Here is a 25,358-nt window from a genome sequence, read left to right on the forward strand (position 1 = left end):
TGTAATCGTTTCAATACATTACAGCTCCCACCTAATGAAATGGGCTCCCCGAGAAGGTGATGGGGGCATTGTCTTTGAATGTCTTCAGGAGATGTTGTAAGGCTATTTTATTTACCAGGGGCTGTTTTATTTGTTATTGGCTTAACCCCTATTTAATGGGGTTTAAGCTACAGGCATTTTCTTGGGGAAGGGGGTTAATGGAAGTTTTATTGCATTACATATGGTTTTGATTTGAAATTGTAAGCCAGATCCAGCCACAAAAAAGGCAGAGAATTAATATATTAATAATAAACCAACATGATTCTGAATAAACAAACATATATAGAGAGACAGTGTGGTGTAGTGGTGAGAGTGCTAGACAAGGATCTGAAAGACTCAGGTTCAAATTCTCATTCAGCTTGCAAGTAGACATTGGGCCAGTCACATTCAACGCAATGTACCTCACAGGGTTGTTGTTGTGATGATAAAATGGAGAAGGGGAGAATGATAATGTAAACTGCTTTGGGTCCTCATTGGGGGGGAAAGTGAGGCATGGCTATATAAAATAAGATGATAATTCTGCCCCGGTCATATAAAGTGGAGGATGATTAGAGTAATCTCTAAAAGACTGAACTGAGTGCTTAACTCTGCCCCCTTCCACTCCCCCCACCAGCCTTTCTTCCCAGGTACTTTTCTCTCAGTTGGAGCTCAGCTAGGGCAAAAAAATAAATAAAAATGTCTTGGGTGATAGACAGTGGGGGGAGAGCGGTGATGGTCAAGGGAAGATTCAGCATTCTCCACCCCAGGCCCCTTCTGAGCTTTAATCTGCACTTTCTGCTTTACACATGATTAGGGTAGACCTGTGTTTAGATACAACGTGGCCCTCAGATATTTTCCATGCAGGTAGTCTGGCTAAACTAATATAAACATATGTGCTCTGTTCCAGCACAGGGTGTAATGCAGGGCAATACCAACATTTCTCTGAATGGTTGCTCCAGGGATTAAAAGTGCATGAGAAACAGAGCTGAAATTCAGCAAAAGCTGAATTTATGGTTCTAAAACTGCATTTGCCTTACTCACAATGCTATTTTCTCTCATGTTGAACATCCCATATGATCACATCGATGAATTGTTCACATTTTAAAGTGAGGACTATTTCCCGAGGTTTTCAATCTGGGCAGTTGACAGCATTTCAACATGGCAGCTGGGTGGGTAGCTGGGGTTGGTGCATTCTTATAAGGTATTCTTTTGGTTGAGTTATATATTTAGGAATGGGGCCATCTCTCAGCAGTAGAGCTCACAGGAGGTTCCAGGTTCATTACCAAGGAGCTCCAGTAAAAACAATCAGAAAATATACAATGGAAGAAGACTTCTGCCTGAGACCCGGGATAGCCACTACCAGTCAGAGTAGACAAGACTGACCTTGATAGTCTAATAGTATGGCTCAGTATGTCAGCTTCATGTGCTTGCTCCATGGTCATGAGCAGCCATTAATGACTGAAAAACATTTCAGCTCTACTTTTGCACTTACACAGCTGGCAGAATTAGTCAAGTTGGCTCAAGTGCAGCAATTGTTGGACTGAAAAAATCTTACTGTGCTGTAGTATTTCTGATCCAATCTAGAACATTTGATTCACACGAATATGTGCAGTCAGGCAAAATGGTTGGTGTCAGAATGCTATATCCCTATCTGTCTATATGTATCTGTGGATGTCTGGATAGATAGATAATAGATAGATAGATAGATAGATAGATAGATAGATAGATAGATAGATAGATATCCTTATATATATCCCCCCATTACTGAGTGGGTGAGGCTCCAGCATCCATATGATGCCCCCGTCCACTTCCCTCCCTCAGAGGCAAGATTTTCCCTCCATTTTTCTTTCCCTTTTGTGACTGAGCCACCCTAGTTATCTGTTTTCTTCTTTCCTGAAGAACTCTGGCTGTCCCATCCTGTCACGGTATGATATTTTGGCTGTTGCCTCAGCCCAGGAACATCAGGGGAGGATTGAGAACCCCCTTTAACTCAAATGGCACTCAAGGCATTTTGAAATTCCAAATTAACAAAATATTTTATTCAACATAAAGGGGAAAGGTCAAATGAAATCAGGGGTAAAATTTCTGTGGTAACTCAATATAGAACTCTGAAGTATATCAGTATATGCACAGACTTTAGCTCATTTGTTCCAAACCAGTGACTTAGGTTCTTTAAGTTGAGAGGCTTTTGTTCCAGTGTTTTCCAAACTCTCCAGTACACTTCCTTCGAGCATTCACTGACTCTTTTGGTTTCCAGAAGGCTGGTACACTGACCAGTACCCAAACCCCTTCTGTAAACACAAAGTCTTCTTGCGTTTTAATCGACTCTCAAGATTTCACAAGGTAGTTTCTAACTACACCAGAACAGGGATCTCTCCACTCTGCAGAGCTATCTCCTTGTTTTGACTGGGTAGGGAAATTTCATATTTCACTAGAAGATCTATCCCCTTTTCTTGGCCCAAGTGGGAGTCTTCTAACTACCCACTCCTCTCACCAACTTCTCCCAGTTCTCTGTCTGTGCTAAATTGCTCTCAGTCAGGGCTGAATTCAGAATGAATTTTCCTTAACATCCAGTTCAGAAGTCTTTCTCTGTTCAACTGATGCTAATCAATCAGATCTTTTGGAGCAGCTTGTCACTCAAGGCTCTCTGGCTCTGTGAGGAATTAACCCTTCACAGTCCTTTACCTGTTTGTACAGCATTCCTGAGCTTTTAAAAGTGCAGTCCGTCACACCCCACTAGCCCACAGTTCCCTCTAATCTGTGCTAGGGGGCGCTGGTGCACAATATTTTAACAGGCAGCTCAGGGGTTGTGTGCTTCTGCTCACAAGACTTTTTACCCTCCATTGGAAACAATGGAGGATGGGGGTACCTCCTTCTGGGACCTATAAAATTGGACCCCCAATCCAATCTTTTTGAAACTCGGGGGGAGGGGGAGGAGAGGCACCAGCAGCTATGCTGCAAATTTAGTGCCTCTACATAAAAAAGCAGCTCCCAGAGCCCCAGATACTCCCATATTGATTCTCCATTATAGCTTATGGGCCTATTGACTACAATGGTCCACATAGGCTACAGCAGAGGCTGGAAAAATGATGATGATGATTTTTTTTTTTTTTGCATACCCGTATTATGCTTTTCAGTATGATTTGTAAGATGCCTTGAGTCAGGGAAAAGTGGGATATAAATATTTGAATAAATAATTAGTTTGGGCAGGTTGATAAAATTGAAGCAACTTCCTGTTTGTTAGGTTAGGCAGGGTTCTGACAGTGATGGTTCCTCCTCTGTTATACTTGACCTGTAATGCTGGCCGTCATATTTCACACACACACACAAACACACACAACCCAAAGCAGACTGCAAGAGTGTCTGTCCCCCCCCCAAGTGCTGGTATGTTTTCTAAGGCTCAGCATAAGGTGATGGTGCAAGGCCAGGTCGTCTAATATGGGGTGGTTAGAAAAGTTTATCAATATAGTGGAAAGGAGTAGGTAGACCTCTTCTCCGAAGGACAGGTCTACCAATATAGTGGAAAGGGGTGGGTGAAATTTGATTTGATTCTGTTTTCGCTTATAATATTTAAATTATTCTTAAAATATAATTTAAAATAATTTATTCTAAGATTTTTACAAGGTTATGGAAGTAATCTTTAAAAAAAACTAATTTACGCAATAGTCAAATGTATACTCGCTCACAACTTTAATGCTACTAGCTTTTTTCACTCACAAGGTAGAATTTCTGCTCACAACACTGTGGAGCTTAGAGGGAACATTATGACCAAACACTGAGCTTGGTGACCAATGTCTACCACTGCTTCCCCTAGGCAGGCAGTGGTTGCTGGTGTTCACTGCTGTAGTGCTTGGACAGTGCTGGTGTCCACTGCTGCAGTGCAGCTACTGGCATCACCGCTACCACGCTTAGGCCCAGAGCAGCTGCTCACATTCTCATCTCTAGATGCTGGGCCTGTAGCAGCTGCCAGCAGCTGCCACTACAGTGCCTGGGCCCACGGTGGCTGCCACCAGTACCCTCTGCTGTAGCTGGGCTTGCAGTGGCTGCTAGCAGCCTCCACCAAAACAGTGGCCGACATCCTGCTCCACCTCGGCTGCCAGATGGAGTAGTTTCTGTAAGTGCCTTGTCTGGGCATGCACAGATAATGCAATTTTATTTTAGATGGCTTTAAACCCCCTCCCCCCATTTTATTTTTGTTTTAAGATTTTTTAGCAAATTTGGGGAGTTCCCCCAGTTTGCTGGAAAATCTCTTTCGCTTCTGTGTGGCCTCAATCCTTGGATTTAGCTATACTGGCTAACGGTATATAAACAAGTAAAAAAAGGTAAAGGTAAAGGTTCCTGAAAAGTATGCAGACGGAGAGTGATTTCAGCTAAGCATACCTTTATTTAGTTCAGGTGTTATGCCAACTTCTCCAGGAAATTCCTGGAGACCCAATCCAAGTTATCTACCAAGGAAAATTGGGTGTTTGTGGCTGTGCGTAAGTTCTATACCAGTCTATACAGAGGTCGGATGGCGAATGAGACGCTCGCTATATCCCAGGAAGTGAGACAACACGCTAGTCCTTAAATAAATGTTGTCTTTACTAAAAGTTTCTGCAGTCATACAAAATCGGAATCATACAAATTCATACAAGCTCCTTAGTTACAATAGTACATTAGAACAATTACAGCATAGAAAATAACAAAAGCATCAAAATGGGGAAGACACAATGGGGCACGGCTATACTCATCTGAGGTCCAGCTGAGGAAGAACTCTCCTCCTTGGAACGCTGGGCAGCCGAAATGCAGCAGCTTGTGAACTCCAAGGCACACAGGTAGGACCAGCCAAACCACGTGTGAGCTCTCTGGGTCGCGACTCCGGAGAACTTAAGTAGTAGAGTCACTTGTAGCACCTTAGTGCACTGCTATGGGGAGGGTGGGTTAACCAGAGAGACAAAGGAGAGTTTCTCCTTAAATAAACTCTTTTTGGGGCATGTGCTATCCAGCCATAAACTATCAAACCCGTCCTCTAAACTATCACTACTGGATGAAGAGGGGGTGACGAGGGGATGACGAAGGGGATGACGCTCTCCTAAGGGGTGGTGGCAATATGCAGATCCTACTCCTACATCAAAGGTGCCTTTTGGCAAGGTGTGAATCTTCCGTTCCCATGGACACCTCTTGATTTGCAGATCTGGTTCCTGCTCCAAAGCCATAAACGCTATTGTCTTTAGATCTCCAAACCAGATTAAGGGAGTAGGGTCACTTGCTCTTTCCATTCCAAGAATGCCGGGGTTCGCTGGGGATTTTCCATAGCTCTCCAAGTGGGTGCAATGGCGCGGTGTCTTCTCCATCCCAAAGAGTCATGGGATACATTCCAGGGACGCACATGGTCCGTATGTGCAACGGCAGGCCCAGGCCAGCCTATTTCTAGGCAAGCATGAGATGCAGAACAAAGCAACACACAACATACAGCAATCCCTGAATACACAATGCATAGGTATTCATGCTAGAGACACACATAAGCAGCATCACCACTATACAGAAATACAAACATAAGCTCACATCGTTACACAGGACAAAGACAACTGACCGGCTCGCAGGCCGGTTTATATATGTTCAGAAAACCCGCCACCAAGCATACCTAACACACCCCCTACTCCCGATAGGCTATTTACAGTAACCGGGCGACCATTGGTCTCCCGGCTGGGAAGCTAGCCCTTTTGATAGGGCCGGCTTGGATCCTCCGGATCCTTTGTCTTTCGACTGAAGCTAACATAGGAATTGTGCCTGGCCAGCCCGGGCAAGTCCGGGCATGTCAGGCTGAATACATTACAGTTCCCTTGCTCGAAAGCCAGTCGAATCCGACTCTAGGGTTGCGGTGCTCATCTCCGTTTCAAAGCCGAGGAGCCAGCGCTGTCCAAAGACGTTTCCATGGTCATGTGGCCGGCATGACTAAACACCAAGGCGCATGGAACGCTGTTACCTTCCCACCGAAGTGGTACCTATTTATCTACTTGCAATTTCTTGCTTTCGAACTGCTAGGTTGGCAGGAGCTGGAACTAGAGACGGGAGCTCACTCCGTCATGTGGCACCCGGGTCTCGAACTGCTGAACTACCGACCTTCCACAGCCTGCAGTTCAGCGTCTTAACCACTTGAGCCACCGCAGATAACCATATAAACAAGTAGGGGCCCGCAAGACTTCTGTGTGGGAATCCTGTCTCCCCCCTGCTCTCTCTCCAAGCCCAGTGTGGAGCCCCGGACTTCCTGCAGCTCTGGACAAGCTGCAGAGAGTGGCAGGGGGAGTCTCTACTGGCCAACTCAGAGTGACTCCAAGAGAGCCAGCTGAGACTTCTCCCCCCGCTGCTCCTTGTAGCTCACCCAGCTGCAGGCGAGCCACAGAGGGTGAACACAGTCTTCCCTCTCAGGCTGCCATGGCTGGGCCCAGTATGTGTCCTGGGCTGCTGTGCTGCCAGGCACAGCATGTCTCCCATCCAGCCATGCCACCACCAGGCCCAGTGAAGCTCCTGGGCTTTTGTGCTGGCAGAGGTAGGTGCATTCTCTGTGGTTGTGCAGGGAAAGCTTTTCTAAAAGGTTTTGGGGGAATTTAACCCCCCTGTGTATTTTTTTTTAATTTCAGATTCTTATGCACACCTGGGGAGTCCCCCAAGTGTGCAGAAAGATCTGTTTAGCTTCTGTGTGGCCCTGATCCACAGAGTTAAGTATCTGCAGATGGGGGCCACGAGTAGCTACTAGAATATTTTACACACACACACACATGCACACCATCCAACTGCAAAGTAAAAACCTACTAATATGAATAAAAGGATAAGCAGTGAATTAAACACAATTGACCATCAAATAGATTAAGTAGCATTTTAAATAGAAAGGTCTTTGTCTGGTGCTGCAAAATGACCAGAGAAGACACCAGGCCAGGAGAATGAAGTAGACATTCCAAAGCCAGGGGCAATCATGGAAAAGGCCCTGTTCCTCATGACATCCCATGTCACCCAAAAAGAAAGGGGACAGCAAGAAGGCCCTAATGTCAAATGCAGTGCTGAGGGAGGCGTAATAGAGAGTAAATTGTCTTTCCTGTATGCCAGTCCCAAGCTCTGTAATGCTTTATGAATTAAAGCCAGAAGACTGAAATGGGAATTGGAAACAAATATGCAACTAGTTCAGATTCTTAAGCAATGTTGTTATATACTGACTGTGGACCACTCTAGCTACAAAGCTTGTTGCTGTATTCTGGACCAATGGATGTCTCCGAACATTATTCAAGGACAGCTCCATGCACAGAGTTTTACAGAGCATGGATCACCATGGCTAGTCCCAATAAGCTGAGACAGACTGTCGAAGACAGCACTTGCTTTGCAAGTTAGCCTTTCCCTCCTGTTGGGTGGATTTGAGCATAGGAAGGGCGGAGTAGGGGAACAGAGACAGTTACAGGAAAGCAATGTGAGAACATGATTGAACAAACCATCTGAATACAGTTTAGAACAGCTTTGCAGGATATAATATTTTTGTGAATATTTTTGAGTGTCTGGAGGTGTTGCAGTGCTCAAAATGTCTTATCAGATTGTGATTCAAGCAGAGGAGTGTTCACACCCCACCAGATCTGAATGATACTTTTTAAAAAATCCCAGTATTTTAAAATGAATTTTATGGTACAATATCAGCTTGTCATAAGCAGTACATATTCACATTATTTTTAGTAAATGTCTAAGCTGCATTTATAGTAACTGGAAATATTGGGGTGGGGGGGGGGGAATCCAATTCAAATAAGTGGTGGAGAAATATTATTAGGGTTTTTTCTTGTCTTTGTAAAGAGCTGATTCTCCCACTGTGAGTATAAGTGGGGTTCACACCATCCCAGCATTTGGCAATGAAAAAAACCATAAAGATGAAAAGCGATCATCTCTAACTTCTCAATAAATAAGTGCATCAAAATTTTAGGAAATGAAAAAGAAAGGGGAAATTATTCTTACTGTTTTAATGTTGCTCCAGTAAGGAGGTAGTGAAATCCAGGGCATGCAGGCCAAGACAGATAAGTGCACCCTATTGAGATTTAATGCAGGATCACAAATTAGTCGTAGAGAGGAAGACATTGTTTAAGAGAATAGCTCCCACTCCAGCTTGCTAATTAATCAAGCGCAAAAAGCTCATCAAGGAACAGTCCAACGACAAGAGCCAGATTAAGACAAGGTTGCCTTGAAGGTTAAAGATGCTCAGGTTTTAAAAAAATTAAATAATGAACCGGGGGGAAAGTTTCAGCCACCCACATGCAAGGGTATGTAACATTGAAAGTTTAATGACACTAGCAGAAGTTGGAAGTTACAAGAGGGCTGTCCGCTGTTTTGCCCTTCATTCATCCTGGAGTGCAAAGATAAAAGCTCAGTGATTGTTCTTATGGGTGGAGCATCACTTTTAAGCTTCATTGACAGATCTGCTGCACACCCCCTACGAGAGTCTGAACATCATTATTTCCAACAAAGCTGAAAAAAATTACTTTAGAGCCACTAAAGAATTCATGCTTAATTTGAACTAGGGCACAGCCCCAGAAGCTATTTGAATGATTTTAATGACAATATGAACCCCTGCCACAGTAACAGCTGAACACCTTTGAGCATGCATAGAGTCATTACTCTGTATAAAGGAGCAGCTACATCTACAACATCATTATGGGGAATCATAATTTCAACTATGTAACCAGAAGGCATGTGGAGACCTGGCAAGTGTCATGTTAAAAACTAAGGCCAAAGGGCTGTCTTAGGTAAATGCCAAGCCTGATGTATTGTCAGTAAAGGTAAAGGTTCCCTTGCTCGAAAGCCAGTCGAATCCGACTCTAGGGATGCAGTGCTCATCAGCGCTGTCTGAAGACGTTTCTGTGGTCATGTGGCCGGCATGACAAGGTGCACGGAACGCTGTTACCTTCCCACCGAAGTGGTACCTATTTATCTACTTGCAATTTCTTGCTTTCGAACTGCTAGGTTGGCAGGAGCTGGAGCTAGAGACGGGAGCTCACTCCATCATGCGGCACCCGGGTCTCGAACTGCTGAACTACTGACCTTCCACAGCCTGCAGTTCAGTGTCTTAACCACTTGAGCCACCGCAGTACAGTGCTTTTAAAAATTCCAGATATATGAATACAATCAAGCAGAGAACAACTAGTTTCCCTCTGATTTTGTAAAGCATGTTTTTATAAACATTTTGAGGACTTGAAACAAGGTTAAAGCAGAAAGTGTTAAGGCAGGGCCAGAGCTGAACATCAAGAAGACAAAAATAATAACTACTGGGGAATTACACAACTATAAGGTTGACAATGAAGAAATGGAAATTGTTCAAGTTTTTCTATTCCTTGACTCCATTATCAACCTTAAAGGGGGACTTCAACCAAAAACATCAGAATGAAACTGTGACTGGGAAGGGCAGTCAGGACAGAGCTAGAAAAGATTCTTAAGTAGAAAGATGTGTTGCTGGAAACCAAGATTAAGTTAATTCACACTATAGTATTCCCTGTTACTATGTATGGGTGTGAAAGTTGGACAATGAACAATGCTGACAGGAAGAAAGTTGATTCATTTGAAATGTGGTGTTGGAGGAGGGTTCAGGGATACCGTAGACTGCCAAAAAGACAAGTAAGTGGGTTCCAGATTAAATCAAGTGTAAACTCTCCTTAGAAACTAAAATGACTAAACTGAGTCTATCATTCTTTGCTCACATTATGAGAAGACTAGAGTCACTGGAAAAGACAACAATTCTAGGAAAAGCTGAAGACCTCAGGAGAAGAGGAAGACCAACATGTGATGGATTGACTCAATAAAGGAAGCCACCACCACCCTCAGTTTCCAAGCCCTGAGCAAAGTTGTTAATGATAGGACGTTTGGGAGGTCATTAATTCAAAGGGTCATTATAAGTCAGAAGTACCTTAATAGCACTTAACATATATAGACACAGAAGGGTTTTTTTTCGTAATGTGTGTATTTATAAACCAGCATTTATGCTGCATTATGCAAGCTACTTGATGACAGCTGCTTGATGGCACTTAACACACACACACACATTCAAATATTCTGGACATGTCTTTGTCTAAATGTCTTCACCTTCTGAGGTAAGGTTGGAAGGAAGTAGAGCTATGGCTGTAGAATAATCTCCACTGCCCAACCCACAAAAAAATCTGCCCTGCACCTTCTTTGATTTCATTCCAGCATCAGGTGAAAACATGACTGCTTCCTGTAGCTTCCCCAAGCTGTTGGTTAAACTTTGTATTTGTCTGTGAACTCTGTTTATTTGGCTGATCTTTAGATATTAAATTGCTCTGTCTCTTAACCTTTTACTGGTTATTTTTCTAGGATATATTATGATTCAGTCTTATGGTTTTTGTGAGGTGCATTGGGTTATAGGAATATACAAATAAATATGTTTTGAGGAATATTTTCACAATTCAATGTTAATTTATTTCACATTGAAGTTATCCATTAGCAGAAGTGCTTACTTGGTAAAAGGAGATTCAAGCAGGCCTGAAGTATTACATCTTGAGGGCTAACCTTCAACCAAAAGAGGTGAGGAGAGTCTATGGTATATCACTTCCATTTGTTCAAGTTCTGAGCACATGGCAGGTGGCGATGTTAGTCCAAAGGAAAATATAAACAACAACAACAAAAACATGTAATTATTTTATCTGGAATAATCAAAATAACACAAAACTATGTGAAAGGTTTTGAGTTCTTCAGAATTCTTCATCATTCTGGATCTTTAAAAACAAAAGGGGGAAGAAAAAAATATTGCAGGCCTTAATTTTAAACCCTCTTACTTGCATCCTGTGTAGAATGTCAGAAGAATTTGAATGGATGCAGTAGGGTTGACATCCAGTTACACTTTTGGCCCTCTAGGGAAAAAAGTGGGGGATAGCTTCCAGTTGAAAGTATATAAATAGCCGTTGATTAAAAGTACCTTATCAGAAAATGGAAAGCTTGCAAGGACTGTCCTGGCAATAAGCAGGAGACTGGGGCCGGGGGCGGGGGGGGGGGACGATAGACGACATGGCAACCAGTGGGAGACTGAGGGGAGACAAGCAGGGTGGCCATCTGCAACAGCATGACAGGACTTTCAGGGAAAAACCTGGGCTCCCTCGGAAGTGACATCACTACTTACTAGGAATCTGTAGAAGCTCTATGGTAAAACCCTAGTACTTTTGGCAATTCCTAGAGAGACATGACATTGCCTGGGGTTTCCCCAGAATGTCATCATGCCATCAGCCCGACAACCATTTTAAAAATATTTTCTCCTGTTGTTGCTCAAAACAGCAGCAGGAAAAGATAGGCCAGGGCAGTGGATCCCCCATCCCTACAGTTGGACAGTTGGACTGGCAACACTAGGGAACAGACAAAAGGCTAAAAGCACAGAAAAATATGGTAGTTGTGGTATAGAACGTTAGAGTTGGAAGAGACCTTGCAGGTCATCAATCCCCTGCACTCTGCAGGAGCATAGTCCTACAGCATACCCGAAAGATGGTCATCCAGCCTCTGCTTGAAAATGTCCAGAAGAAGAAGAAGAAGAGGAGATTGGATTTATACCCCACCCTTCACTACCCAAAGGTGTCTCAGAGTGGCTTACAAACTCTTCCCTTCCCCACAACAGACACCCTGTGAGGTAGGTGGGGCTGAGAGTGCTCTTGACAGAAACTGCTCTTTTTCAAGGACAGCTTTTATCAGAACTATGGCTTGCCCAAGGTCATCCAGCCAGGTGCAAGTGGAGGAGTGGGGAATCAAACCCGGTTCTCCCAGATTAGAGTCTGCACACTTAACCACTACACCAAAACTGGCTCCAGCCACTACACCAAACTACACTACACCAAACTACTCCAACCACTACACCAATTATACACACTGGTGATGCACATTGGAGCCAAAAATCCTAAATATAAATACACATTGATGGGGTCTGAACTGGCAGAGACTGATCAAGAGAGACATCTTGGAGTTGTGGTAGATAACTCACTGAAAATGTCAAAACAGTGGGTGATTTCCCACAAGCTCTGCTCCGCGCTCACTCTTCTCTTTGGCCTGATGGTACGTGTCTACTTCACACAAGCTGCTGCGCGATCGCATTTTGCCCTGCAGCTTCGTGCGATTTCGCCCGCGTCTACTCAATCCTGTTTTTTGAGAATTGGGTAGACGCGGGGAAAATCGCACGAAGCTGCGGGGCAAAATGCGGCCGCGCAGCAGCTTGTGTGAAATTGACACATCCCATCGGGGCAAAAGGGAGGAGTGAGTGCGGAGCAGTGCTTGTGGGAAATCACCCAGTGCATGACTGCAATAAAAAAGTCCAATGCTATGCTGGGGATTATTAGGAAGGGTATTGAAAACAGATCAGCCAATATCATAATGCCCCTATATAAATCAATGGTGTGACCTCATTTGGAATACTGTGTGCAGTTCTGGTCACCACACCTTAAAAAGGATATTATAGCTTTGGAAAAAGTGCAGAAAAGGGCAACTCGAATGATAAAAGGGTTGGAACACTTTCCCTATGAGGAAAGGTTAAAGCGCTTAGGGCTCTTTAGCTTGGAGAAAAGACGACTGAGGGGTGACATGATCGAGGTTTATAAGATTATGCATGGGAAAGAGCAGGTAAAGAAAGAGGTACTTTTCTCCCTTTCTCACAATACAAGAACCCGTGGGCACTCGAAGTTCCGAGTGGTACTTCCCACGGCTCAATATTAAGATGTTTCTTCAGGGCTTCATCCATAACAAGGCAGTGGTGGTATAGTAGGGACAGCGGCTCCTACTCAAAGGCCTGGCGGAAGAGCTCCATCTTGCAGGCCCTGCGGAACTGCATAAGATCCCACAGGGCCCGGATCTCCCCTGGGAGCTCATTCCACCAGATAGGAGCCGCCACCGAAAGAGCCCTGGTCCTAGTAGCAGCCAGCTTGGTATCCTTGGGGCCCGGGATGGCTAACAAATTTTGGGCCCCTGACCGTAGTGCTCTTGGGGGTACATACGGGGAAAAGCGGTCCCTCAGGTAGGCTGGACCCTGGCCATTAACACATGGAATTCACTGCCACAGGAAGTGGTGGCGGCTACAAGCATGGATGGCTTCAAAAGAGAATTAGAGAAGCATATGGAGCAGAGGTCCATCAGTGGCTATTAGCCACAAGGTATAGATAGGGACTCTGGGGCAAGTGATGCTCTGTCTTCTTGGTGCTTGGGGGTGGGGTCAACAGTGGGAGAGCTTCTTATGTCCTGGCCCCACTGGTGGACCTCCTGATGCCACCTGGTATTTTTGGCCACTGTGTGACAGAGTGTTGGACTGGATGGGCCTTTGGCCTGATCCAACATTGGCGTCTCTTATGTCCTTATGTTAAACTACACCAGTACACCAAACTGGCTCCAGTGAAGGAGCATCCACCACCTCTCGAGGCAGTCTGTTCCACTGCTCCTCCAGTAACATACTGGAGATTAACATTAGATGCTGACCTCTGTAAAGGGTCAATAGAAGCCAGACTGGATAGTATTGCCTAGGAGTATATGGTGCAAGTAACACTACAAGCATATGGGAGAGACCTTGGTGCAGAAACAGAACAACAGCTTTGCACACAGAAGGTTCCAGGTTCAATACCCTGCTAGTGTAGTGTTGTGGTTAAGAGTGCCAGACTAGTATCTGGGAGCTGCAGGTACAAATTGCCACTTGTGCCATGGAAGCCTGCTGAGTGACCTTGGGACAGCCACACTTTCTCAGCTTAACCTACCTCACGGGGTTGTTGAGAGGATAAAATGGAGGAGAAGAGAATGATGTAAGCCACTTTGGGTCCCCATTATGTGAGAAAGACTGAGTATAAATGAATTATATAATAAATAAATCTCCAGTTATTTGGACCAGGGAGTAGAAGTTGTGAAAGACCTGTGATTCCATGGAGAGTGGCTGCCATTCGGAGAAGACAATATAATACAGACCTTGAACGGGATAAGCCAGCTTCAAATGTCACTTCTCAGGTCATCCCTCATTTCATTGGTTAAATTCAGGTATTTTCAAAAGACGGTTACATAAGTCCAAAGCAAAATCCACAAACAAAAACCACATAATACCTCTTTTATTAAGACCAACCAAAATGATATAAAGGGCTGTTTTCTAGAACTCTTCAGCAGACTGGATGTTAAGAACTGAGAAAGGAACACAAGGGGAAAAAAGACTCTCAGTATAATCTTAAACCCCTTAAACTGCATCCTGCGTAGAATGCTGGCAAGTTTGAATAACATTTAATTTTTACTACATTTGTAGCCTATTTCACAACCTTAATGCACAATCTGCATGCATGATTTATCTCTGTCATATAAGACCATAAACTCGCATGCTAAGATCTGTAAATCTGTATTAACTCATTCCATAGAAGCAAATAAAAGCAAATTTGTTTGGATGTGATACTTCCTAATCTCATGGCATTTGATTATTTTTATGGTATCGATGATGTCTCAGACACTCATATGCACACTGATTTTGTTGAATGGGCATAGATGTAGAACATTTTCTCACAATCAAAAACATTAATGAAACATCATTCATGGAGATCAGGGTTGCCGAGTTTACAAGTGAAGATAAACTATTTGTGCTACATATTGGACTGAAATAGTCAAGTAGATAGCCCATAAAAGGCCCCACGAGCTGTCCACCCTGGGAAGCCTGGGTGTGGGTCACTTGTTCCTAAACCTTCCTCTCATCACTCTCAGAAAACAATCCAAAGCAGGCTTACTTCCCCCAAGCCACTAGTAGGCCCTTTTCAAACTTTGTATTCCGTTTTAGTAACGGGTTGCTAATGGATTTTTTCCTGTCATTTCAGACAGACCTGTTTTAGTAACCAGCTTCTAGTGGAAGTTATTTACCTGTTTATACAAAGCCACTTACTTGGGGTTAGCAAAGTGGGGTTGAGCCGCTTTTGAAGGAAACTGCTTTCTTCCATTTTCTACCCCTTTGTTGTGCTTCTGAATTGCTGTGGTATGTCGTTCAAAATGTCCATAGTGCTTCCTACAATGCCACTTTTCCCCTGCCATTTTTTGCCATGGGATATTCCTCTGACTTTTTTTTGAACATTCTAAGTTGAGCACTATAGCACTAAACCAATATAGCACTTCAGTGCTATAGTGGCACCACTGAGATGCATTGACTCAATGGTGCCACTATAGCACTGAAGTGCTATATTGGTTTAGTGCTATAGCGCTCAACTTAAAACATTTTTTTAAAAGTCCGAGTGAAATTGTACAGAAAAAAAGGGTGAGGAAAACAAAGTGGCACTGTTTGAAATTACTATAGTTTGGTGTAGTGGCTAAGTGTGTAGACTCTAATCTGGGAGAACCGGGTTTGATTCCCCACTCCTCCACTTGCACCTGGCTGGATGACCTTGGGCAAGCCATAGTTCTGATAAGAGCTGTTCTTGAAAAAAGAGAAGTTTCTGTCAAGAGCACTCTCAGCCCCACCTACCTCACAGGCAGTGTTCCCTCTAAGCTGAGTCAGTGTGAGCTAGCTCATAGGTTTTTAGCCTCTGGCTCACACATTTTTGTCTTAGCTCAGGAAGGATGGCTCCAGAGCAAACTAATTTATGCAGTAGCCAAATTGCTCGTTCACAACTTTAATGCCAGTAGCTCACAAAGTAGAATTTTTGCTCACAAGACTCCACAGCTTAGAGGGAGCATTGCTCACAGCAGGGTGTTTGTTGTGGGGAGGGGAAGGGAAAGGAGTTTGTAAGCCGCTCTGAGACACCTTTGGGTAGTGAAGGGCGGGGTATAAATCCAATCTCCTCCTCCTCCTCCTCCTCATCTTCTTCTTCTTCTTCGATGGCTCATTAACAGAATGAAATTGGGTGTATGAAACCCCCATCCCTGTATCACTTTATTTAAAATTGGGCCAGCAACGAATAACATTCGGTTTATAATGGTAAAGTCAAAAGGGCCATAGCTACTACTGATTTAAACACAATAGTAAAAAGCCCTTGGATGGCAAGTACGAGGGGAACAGCAGCAAAGAATGGAGAATCCTTTCATGAAGACTGCTGTTTTGAATATCTTTGCCTTCACAGTGGCAACAAGCATGCAGTGGAGAAGCCTCAGGAAGGACACAATAAAGACCTTTTTTTTGGTAACTTTTATTTCCCTCTCCTAAAAAGGAGAGATATTTAGCTTTAAAAATCAGAAAATTAGGGAGGGTATATAGAGGGATAAAGAAAAGAGTTGAGTGATGTTAGTATATTAGTATATTAGTCTTTTGATATCAAAAGTTAAAGTCAATGGCTTCTTCTGTAGTTGGGCGCTCTTCTTTTCTTCTATCTCTGTTAACAACAAGCAATTAATATATTAATAATGTCCTTCTAGGATTAATCTTGCTTTTAAAGTATCCGGAAAAGAGTCTTTAGACTTTGGGGTCTTTCCCTTTTTTGTCTCTTAAGTTGTACTTTGAATCCGTCGCTCCTTTGGCTTCCTCGTCCTTCACCTCTCCCTCCAAGCTGCTGTCTTCCCCGCTTAGTCCCGACATCCACTTGGCCAGTTCTGCCTCTTCTTCTGTGTTGGCGTGCCTCTTCAAAAAGTCTTGAGCCTTGAAGATAGAGTCTATTCTTTCTCTTCTGTCTTTAAACTTAAAGACCAATCCTTCGGGCACCAACCATCTGTAACTGGTTTGGTGATTTTGTAAGAACATGGTCAATCCTTTATATTCCTTTCTTTTCATTTTGATTTCAAATGGAACATCTTTCAAAATCCTAATCGGCTGATCTCCAATTTTCAAGGGTTTTGTCGATGCCACCTTTAAAATCTGGTCCCGGAGACGTTGCTTTGTAAATTTCACAACCACTTCCACTGGCAACTTATTTTTCCTTGTACAGTTGGAATAGGCTCTGTAAGCCAAATCCGTCTCTTCTTTTATTTTTCCGCTTCGTTGCCGGTCAGTGGTGCTAAAGCCGCTGCCAAAATGTATCTGAGATCATCTCCATTCTCTTCTTTCAACCCTTGGAATCGGAGAGTTAAATTCGCTTTCTCCATTTGAAGCAGTAACAGTTTATTATCCTGTTTTTCTTGGTGTTTTTCCACTTTGATGACCTTCTTCTTAACATTCTGTACTTCTTCTGCTGATGCCAAACATTTCTTTGCAATATCGTCTACCTTTTCGGCTGTCTTTGTCATTTTTTTCTGTTGAAGACCATAGGCACTTTCCATAGAATCCAGTTTTTGATTGATTTTTTGCAGTTCCTCCAGCAGATGGCGCGCAAGTTCACCTTCTTGTTGATTGACAGCAGTTCCAGCAGGGGAAGGGCTTGGACAGGAAGTCCCTCCCGTCTTCTTTGTCTGCTTCTCTAGTAGTTTTCTCTGCCCCACCATGTTTCAACTTTGTTTACACTTTAAAAGTTCGTGCTATGCCTCTCAGGGATACCTCCCTCTTCGCCGCTTTCTTCTCCCTCCTAGAAGGTAACGCGCTTTTACAGCTTTTCGCTTGCCCCCCCGCTTTTAAAAAGTCTCTTATTTGAATGGGGGGGGGAAATCCTCCCTCCCTTCTTTCCGCTTCCCGGGGGGGGGAAACCCGCTGAAGCCGCCGCTTTTCTTTCCGTCACCAACTTACAGTTCATCGCTTGTCTCGTTGCCTCTGACTTTACTTTAACGCTCCATCACTCCGCTGTTCCGGTGGCATTGCTAGTCCCCATAAGGGGCAAGTCGCAGCCGGGGCCGTTTGGGGTAGAGGGAGAACCTCAATTCCCGACCTTCTGGTCGGCAAGAGGCTTCTCCCCAAAGCACCCCCTGGTTCGGAGCCTTTTCACTAAGGCTCCTTAGGATCTCCACTTACGCGGGACCCCCCCAGACTGCGCTTGGGCGATCCGGCTCTGGGAGCATCCCGAGACCCGGTCGCCATTCGCACCGCCGCGGCCGGAAGTCGTCCCAATAAAGACCTTTTTAAAAAATGCAAGAACTATGCATGATGTGGGAAAGTGGACAAAGAAAACATTTCTCTTCCTCTTCCTTAATACTAGAACTCAGAGGCACCCATTAAAGTTAATGGCAGGTAGATTCAAGAAAACAAATAAAATAATGTACTTCTTCACACAGTACATAACATGGATTTCACTACCACAAGTTGTACAAAGGTCACTAGTTTAAATGGCTTTAAATGCAAATTCATGGAAAATAAGATTGGTTAACACAGCCATTAGCTGTGATGGCAGATTAGAAGAGCCATGTTCAGAGGCTTTTGCTTCTACACCTCTGCTCGAAGGCCTTCCAGGGGCATCTGACTGGTCACCATAAAGGAACTGGATGCTGGACAAGATGGACCAGTGGTCGGACTCTTATTGAATATTTAACAAGGATTTTTGACATGATCCGAAGGTATTTGATTTCAAACATTCAGTGATATAGTGGAGATATATTGCAGTATGTGGTAGCTAACATTCAGTAGTGGTTAGTATTTGAGACAAGGCATGGCTTGTGTTTGATGCCTGATAATTTCTTCACCTGATTGGGATGCAAGCATCCACTCACCAGAAACCAGAACTGGAGCATTAGCTGTCTTTATTAATGACATTCTTATAACCTCTCCTGCTTATCTACCTGGTCCTGTAAACATGCCCTGACCTGGCTAGCCCAATATAGTCAGATCTTGGAAGCTAAGCAGGGTTGGCCCTAGTTAGTATTTGAATGGGAGACCTTCAAAGGATACCAGGGTTGTGACACAGGGGAAAGCATTGGCAAGCGGTAAGTCAGCTACGACTTGATGGAACTTTTCACCACCTGTAAACACAAAATAAGCTGGGGGGGGGGCTCTGAGGAACCATTAGAGAAAGAACAACTTGAAAATCCCATCCATCCCAAAAACCCATGATCCCTCCTGGAATAATTTCTTTCCTCATCAGGATACATTAACCCCCTGCCCCAGTTAATCTAAAGGTAATTTTTTTCTGCATATTTGGGGTTGAATAGATAGAGATCCCCATCTTGTCCAAAGGTAGCCCTGTTCTGTGACTTTTACCCACACAGAGGCCAGCCAATTTTCTATTGGACATTATGACATCTGTCTGGTAATAAAAATGTAACAGTGAGCATCTGAATATTCACCATCTGTTTCTAAAGATCATCTCTTTGCAGCTTGAGACCTCAATTGTGTGGAATATGGAAAGGGCTGTTGGCCCGGAAAGGAGACAGAAGTGATTCTCAAACTGTAACAATAGCAAAAGACAGAGTGGAGGCCAGCAAAGATGAAACCAAATTACAAAATGTCTCAAAGAAGATCTGGTAACAAAGGTGAATTTGAAATATTATCTTGGGAAAGTCACCTATAATAGAGGTCTTCCAAGAACTGAGGTGACCCAGTGAAACTATTGAACTAGGTGGAAAAGAGTTCAAAGGTACTTCTAGGCTGTTGAAATGATAGTTTATATTCCTGCTATAGTGGATTTACACTTAAACTTTGAACTTCTTGGAAGAGGTTGTTTCCTTCCTATTACATTCAACCTTATTCTGATTGACTTGATAAATTGGAAGCCCTGTGGGTTTGTGATGCAAACAGATACTTTAGGATGTCACACACTGGTACCATCCACCAAGGGAAAGACTTGATTTAAATTCTGTAACATCGTTTTACCACTGTGCTATACAGTAAGATGTTATTGTATCCAAACTGTTATAGCCAAACTGCTGTGCAAAGTTAAAAAGAGGGTCATCCCTCTATGCTGGTGTGTGTGTATGGCTAATGAGCACTGCTAGTGTAATATATGCTCCTGTTAGTTGCCATCTAGTGGCCAAGTGGCAGATACTTTTTGTTGAGCATACAGACACCAGGCATGCTCCTGGGAAAGGTGGAGTTAGCAGAGGCCTTTTCCAGGTCAGATACCCTGGCAAGGTTTTGTGTACTACAGCTCAAATAAAGCAAATTTATATTCGTGCCTTGATGGTATGGCCTCCACACTTTATAGACAGGTAGTTGATATTGCAGGTATTTTGAACACAGGTTACACCTTCTTGCTAAGGTCAAGCTTGATGTAATATAATATCTAAGACAGAACTAAAAAAAGGAGTATGTAGCTGGTTGGCTAAAACAGATTTTGGAAACTGGGGGTGTTGATGTACCAGTGCATGTATACAGTGTGCCAACTTCTCCTCCTCTAGAATTCTGGCTCAGTCTGTGTATCTACAAATCATAGATCATTATACAGACAATTAAAGTCTCCACTGATCTTTTCTGGAAAAGGAAACTGGCTCTTGGAAATGTTGCCTGGGCCTTCCTGCCACAAAGAAATAATATCCATGAGACACTGCAGTTGTGATAGGAGTCTCCTTCAAAGGATTTAATTTACTGGGTGCTTCCTGGTCACTGTGACCAGTCTTTACCATTCAGCCTAGCCAAACCCACAGAATTGTTGGGATAAAGAGGGAGGGTGAGACCTTGGATAGTCAGTGTCTCTTAGGGTTGCCAAGTCAGAAACTTACCACAGCGGGGCACTCCCGGCTGGCGTCTGGAGCGCACGCGCTCCGCATCCACATCACCCGGAAGTGACGCGAGTACGCCGGGCACGCTGGGGGCGGGGTCAGGACCGTCCGAGGAAAAACCATAGAGTTTTCCCTCGGATGACCGTGGCCTCGCCCCAGCGTGCCTGATGTACCCGCGTCACTTCCGGGTGCGTGCACGTGGGGGTGGAGTTCCCCCCGGGGCCCGATCCGCCAGTGGCGGGGAATGGGCCTCTGGGGCGGGGGTTTCCCCGCCCCCCGGGGGGACTTGGCAAGCCTAGTGTCTCTCAACCTAAAATACATCATAGTATTGTTGGGAAGATAACAGGAGAATAAATGAACGTCTGGCTAGCTCCTCTGTCTCGGATCCTGTGTTAAGTTTCTGCTAATGGAAGTCATTTTCATTTCTATCAGCAGAATGAGACTTCCTTGCCTCTCCCTCTGACTGCAGCCCAAAGTGATCCCTGAAATTAGATTCCTTGGGATCATAATCCCCCAGAAATGGTATGATGGGAGTAAGATGTCTTGGGGTGGGTCTGCAAAAATCACCCTTTCATCTATCATTAGAAATTTACTATGGGAGCCAAGCCTCTGTATGGGACAGGTCAGAAACAAATAAAACAATTAAACCCGGAACAAAGTGAATATGTATCACAAGATACTTCAAGCAGCTCGACCACGACATCTGGGGCCTATGAATCAGAAAAAGTAACATCTGAGACTTCTGACTCAGAGAAAGGACTAGCAGCCCCGAAGCACCATAAAGTTAAACTGAAATATAAGAAGAAAAAGAAGAAACCGGATAAGTGAACTGAAATATAGCATGCAGTCCACCAAATGAACATTATGAAAAAATAATTCAAGCTATTTTTATAGAATGTAATAACCTGGATCTAAACCTTTTTTCCATTGTAGGAACGGTATATACAAAATATACCTTTTGATAGTAATTGATCCTTGCCTTATTTAGCTTGTTTTAGTTTTAGTGTTGTTCCCATTCCCCTGCCCTATAGGATGTAGTGTAAAAATCAATAAAATTATTTTTTTTAAAAAGAAACAAGTAAACCCTATAATTTTTTAAAAATGTGATATGAAGAAAAAGATAGTAATGGTATGGGCTACAGTGAGGAGAAGGCAAATGAGGGGAAAGAGGTACAGGATGAATGTGAGTAGTGGCAAGAGAAAGGATGGGGAACCACTAGTGTGAAGGTTGTCTTGTGAGGCTTAAGGAAGCTTTCCTGTCCCAAACCCACACATTCTGAGAGTGATGAGTCAGCCAGTTTTGGTGTACTCTGATGCCAATATTTAGTACCACAGTGCTCAGCTATAATTTCCATTTTCTTATTTGACTGAGGTTCCTTCAGAGTGCATCAAACGTGCTAGGTTGTGTGAACTGAATGTAGTTGTGCGTCCCCCTCTGGGGCAGAGCTAAATACAAAAGTGGAGGCTTTTCGGACTCTTTCTTTCTCCCCCCCCATCCACCCTTTTTCAGTGATCTGGTTAATTGAAATCTTTTTTCCCTCCTAGGAATATTTGGCACTTACTCCCTGTCATTAACTCTCCACAAATAAGCCCAGCATTGTCTTCTTTGGAAAACGCTTTTGTGAGCTGAACTCAAGACTGCATGGATGAAGCATGAGTTCAAGGACAGGGGTGACAGCGCTAATAATAAGGGGTCACTTGTTGGGATAAACGCTGACAATGGGCTGAGGGAAGCAAACAAAATGCAGGAGAAATGGTGGGTGGGACAAGAGGCAGAGGAAACACAGCCCCCGCATGAACAGTTCAGAATCCATGTGGAGAAACCGCCAGGGTGTGAGAATTAAATCAACATATTTTTAAGTCACACACACAAAAATACAAACGTGTCTGAATGCAGGTAGACTTTAGAACTCTTTAAAATCTTTTCCAACATACCTCTTTTATTGGAAAAATATGTTATCAAGTGATCGAATTTGTAGCTATGTGAAGGCAATATTATTAAGAATGTAAATGTGGTTTGTGGAGAGAGCTCCAAAATAATGGGCATATTGAGAGACCATAAGAAAACAATGCCTCATGTGTGTCAGAACATTAATGATATTTGGCAAGAATACACCATCCTTGTAATGCAATAAATTAAAATTGCTTGGAGCAGGAATATCTTGTTACCGTGAGAATTTTTATTAATACAAGATAAGGAATGGTTCCTTGAAATAAAGAACAGGTGGAAAGCCTACCTGCGGGGGGGGGATGGGATTTTTCTTTATTCTGTACTAGGGAGCAAAGATCGTTGTGGATGAAAACAATGGGCCCAATAAAGGTAGGGTGGGTGGGTGGTAGATAGATAGATAGATAGATAGATAGATAGATAGATAGATAGATAGATGATAGATAGGTTGGGAAAGAGAGAGAGAGGAAGGAAGGATGGAAGGAAGGATTTAAGGAAGGAAGAAGGGTGAGGGGGGGGGACAGACAGTCAGAAAGACAGACAGACAGGCAGAGATGGAGGGAGGGAGGATGAAGGGGGGGAAGAAGTCAAAGTGTTGGGGAGGAAGGGAGAAAGAGTGAGAGAGGGAAAGAATGAAGGAAGATAGGGAGAAAGGAAGAGAGAGTGAAGAAAGGGGGGTAGCGGTGGAAACATGCCTGAGACGGGTGGCTTACTGCCGCCATCCCTCGCCTGCTCCCACTGAAAGGCTGTGAAGGTGGTGGGTGGGTGAAGCGGCAGAAACGGGCCTGCAGTAACTGGCTCAGCACCACCGCCCCTTGCCTGCTCCCCCCGAAAGGCTGTGAAGGTGTGGGGTGTCAACAGGCCCGCGGTGGCGGCAGCAACGGCCATGGGGGGCGCAAAAGGTTCCCTCGCCTCCCTGAGCCCCAGGGTGGTGGTCTTCCACTCCTGAGGGAAATGGTGCCTCTTGTGTCTGATGTCCGAGTGGCCTTGCCACATCAGACGCGAGAGGTCATTCCGGCTCCCCCAGCTCTCCTAAGGCGCTCTTTAAAAAGTTATGGTCGCCAATGGTGGCAATGGCGGCAGCCGTGGGGGCGCGCACGAAAGGTTCCCCCAGCTCCCTGAACCCCGGGGTGGTAGCCTTCCACTCCTAGGGGCAAATGGTGCCTCTCACATCTGATCATCAGATGCAAGAGGTCATTCCAGCTCCCCCAGCTCTCCTAAGGCACTCTTTAAAAAGTTATGGGCAACGGCGGCAACGGCAGCGGCCATGGGGAGGAAGGTTCCCCCACCTCCCTGAGCCCCAGGGTGGTGGCCTTCCACTTCTAGGGGCAAATGGTTCCTCTTGCATCTGATGTCCGAGCGGCCTTGCTTTGCCGCTCGGACATTGGACACAAGAGGTCATTCTGGCTCCCCCAGCTCTCCTAAGTCGCTCTTTAAAAAGTTATGGCCACCAGCGGTGGCAACGGCCGCGGCCGCGGGGGGGCTCAAAAGGTTCCCCCACCTCCTGGAGCCCTGGGGTGGTGGCCATCCACTCCTAGGGGCAAACGGTGCCTCTCGCGTCTGATGTCTGATGTTGCGTCTGATGAAATGGTGCCTCTCGCATCTGAGTGGCAAGGCCGCTTGGACATCAGACGCGACTCAAGAGGTCATTCCAGCTCCCCCAGCTCTCCTAAGGCGCTTTTAAAAAAGTTATGGCTGCTGCTGGTGGCGGCAGCAACGGCGGCAGTGGGGGGCACGCGCAAAAGGTTCCCCCACCTCCCTGAGCCCCGGGGTGGTGGCCTTCCACTTCTAGGGGCAAATGTATAAAAGCTACACTTTTATCACTTCATTCTTATATGTTGTACTAGGGATCAAAGCTCATTGTGGATGAAGACAACGGACCCTAGAAAGGTAGGGTTGGTGGGTGGGCCATGAAGAGACAGACAGACAGACAGAGGGGTTTGGGAGAGAGAGAGAGAGGTAGGTAGGAGGGGGGGAGACAGACACAGTCAGAAAGACAGACAGTCAGACAGGCAGAGATGGAGGGAGGGAGGATTTGGGGGAGAAGGAAGTAAAAGCGTTGGGGAGGTAGGGAGAAAGAGTGAGGGAGGGAAAGAATGAAAGGACATAGGGAGAAATGTAGAGAGCGAGGGGGGTAGTGGGGAAAATGTGGGGGAGGTGGATGGTCCAGTGCGTTCACTCCTGACCCGCTCCCCCCAAAGTCTGTGATGTGGGGGGTAGGGCACCATTGTACCTGTCAAGAGGCCAGGTCTACCAATGTAGTGGATTGGGTTAGGTAGATCTGTTCTCCAGAGGCTTCTGTAGAACAGGTCTACCCACCCCATTCCAGTCTATTGGTAGATAGATAGATAGATAGATAGATAGATAGATAGAGGGGTTGGGAGAGAGAGAGAGAGAGGAAGGATGAAGGGAAGGAAGGATTGAAGGAAGGAAGAAGTGTGAGGGGGGGAGGCAGACAGTCAGAAAGACAGACAGACAGGCAGAGATGAACGGAGGGAGGATGAAGGGGGGGAAGAAGTCAAAGCATTGGGGAGGAAGGGAGAAAGAGTGAGAGGGGGAAAGAATGAAGGGAGATAGGGAGAAAGGGATAATGAAGAAGGGGGGCAGCGGCAAAAATGTGCCCGCGGCGGGCAGCTCACCTCCACCACCACCCCTCGCCTGCTCCCCCCGAAAGGCTGTGAAGGTGTGTGGGGGGTGGAGCAGCGGAAACGGGCCTGCGGTGGAGCAGCGAAAGCGGCAACGCCGCTGCCCCTCGCCTGTTCCCCCCGAAAGGCTGTGAAGGGGGGTGGGTGGAGTGCCCCACGTCCCGAAGAAGGGCGCGCAGCTTGCCCGGCCCAGGCTGCACTCGGTGAGGGAAGCACGACGTGGCTGCCTTGGCACCTCTCACCCGCTGCGGCCTCATTTGTCTCTCCACTTGGTGCTCGCTGTCTGTTCCAGGGCCACGTGGGTCAAGGTG

The sequence above is a fragment of the Gekko japonicus genome, unplaced genomic scaffold (assembly GCF_001447785.1).
Source record: "Gekko japonicus isolate JY-2015 unplaced genomic scaffold, Gekko_japonicus_V1.1 scaffold1061, whole genome shotgun sequence".
NCBI lineage: Eukaryota > Metazoa > Chordata > Lepidosauria > Squamata > Gekkonidae > Gekko > Gekko japonicus.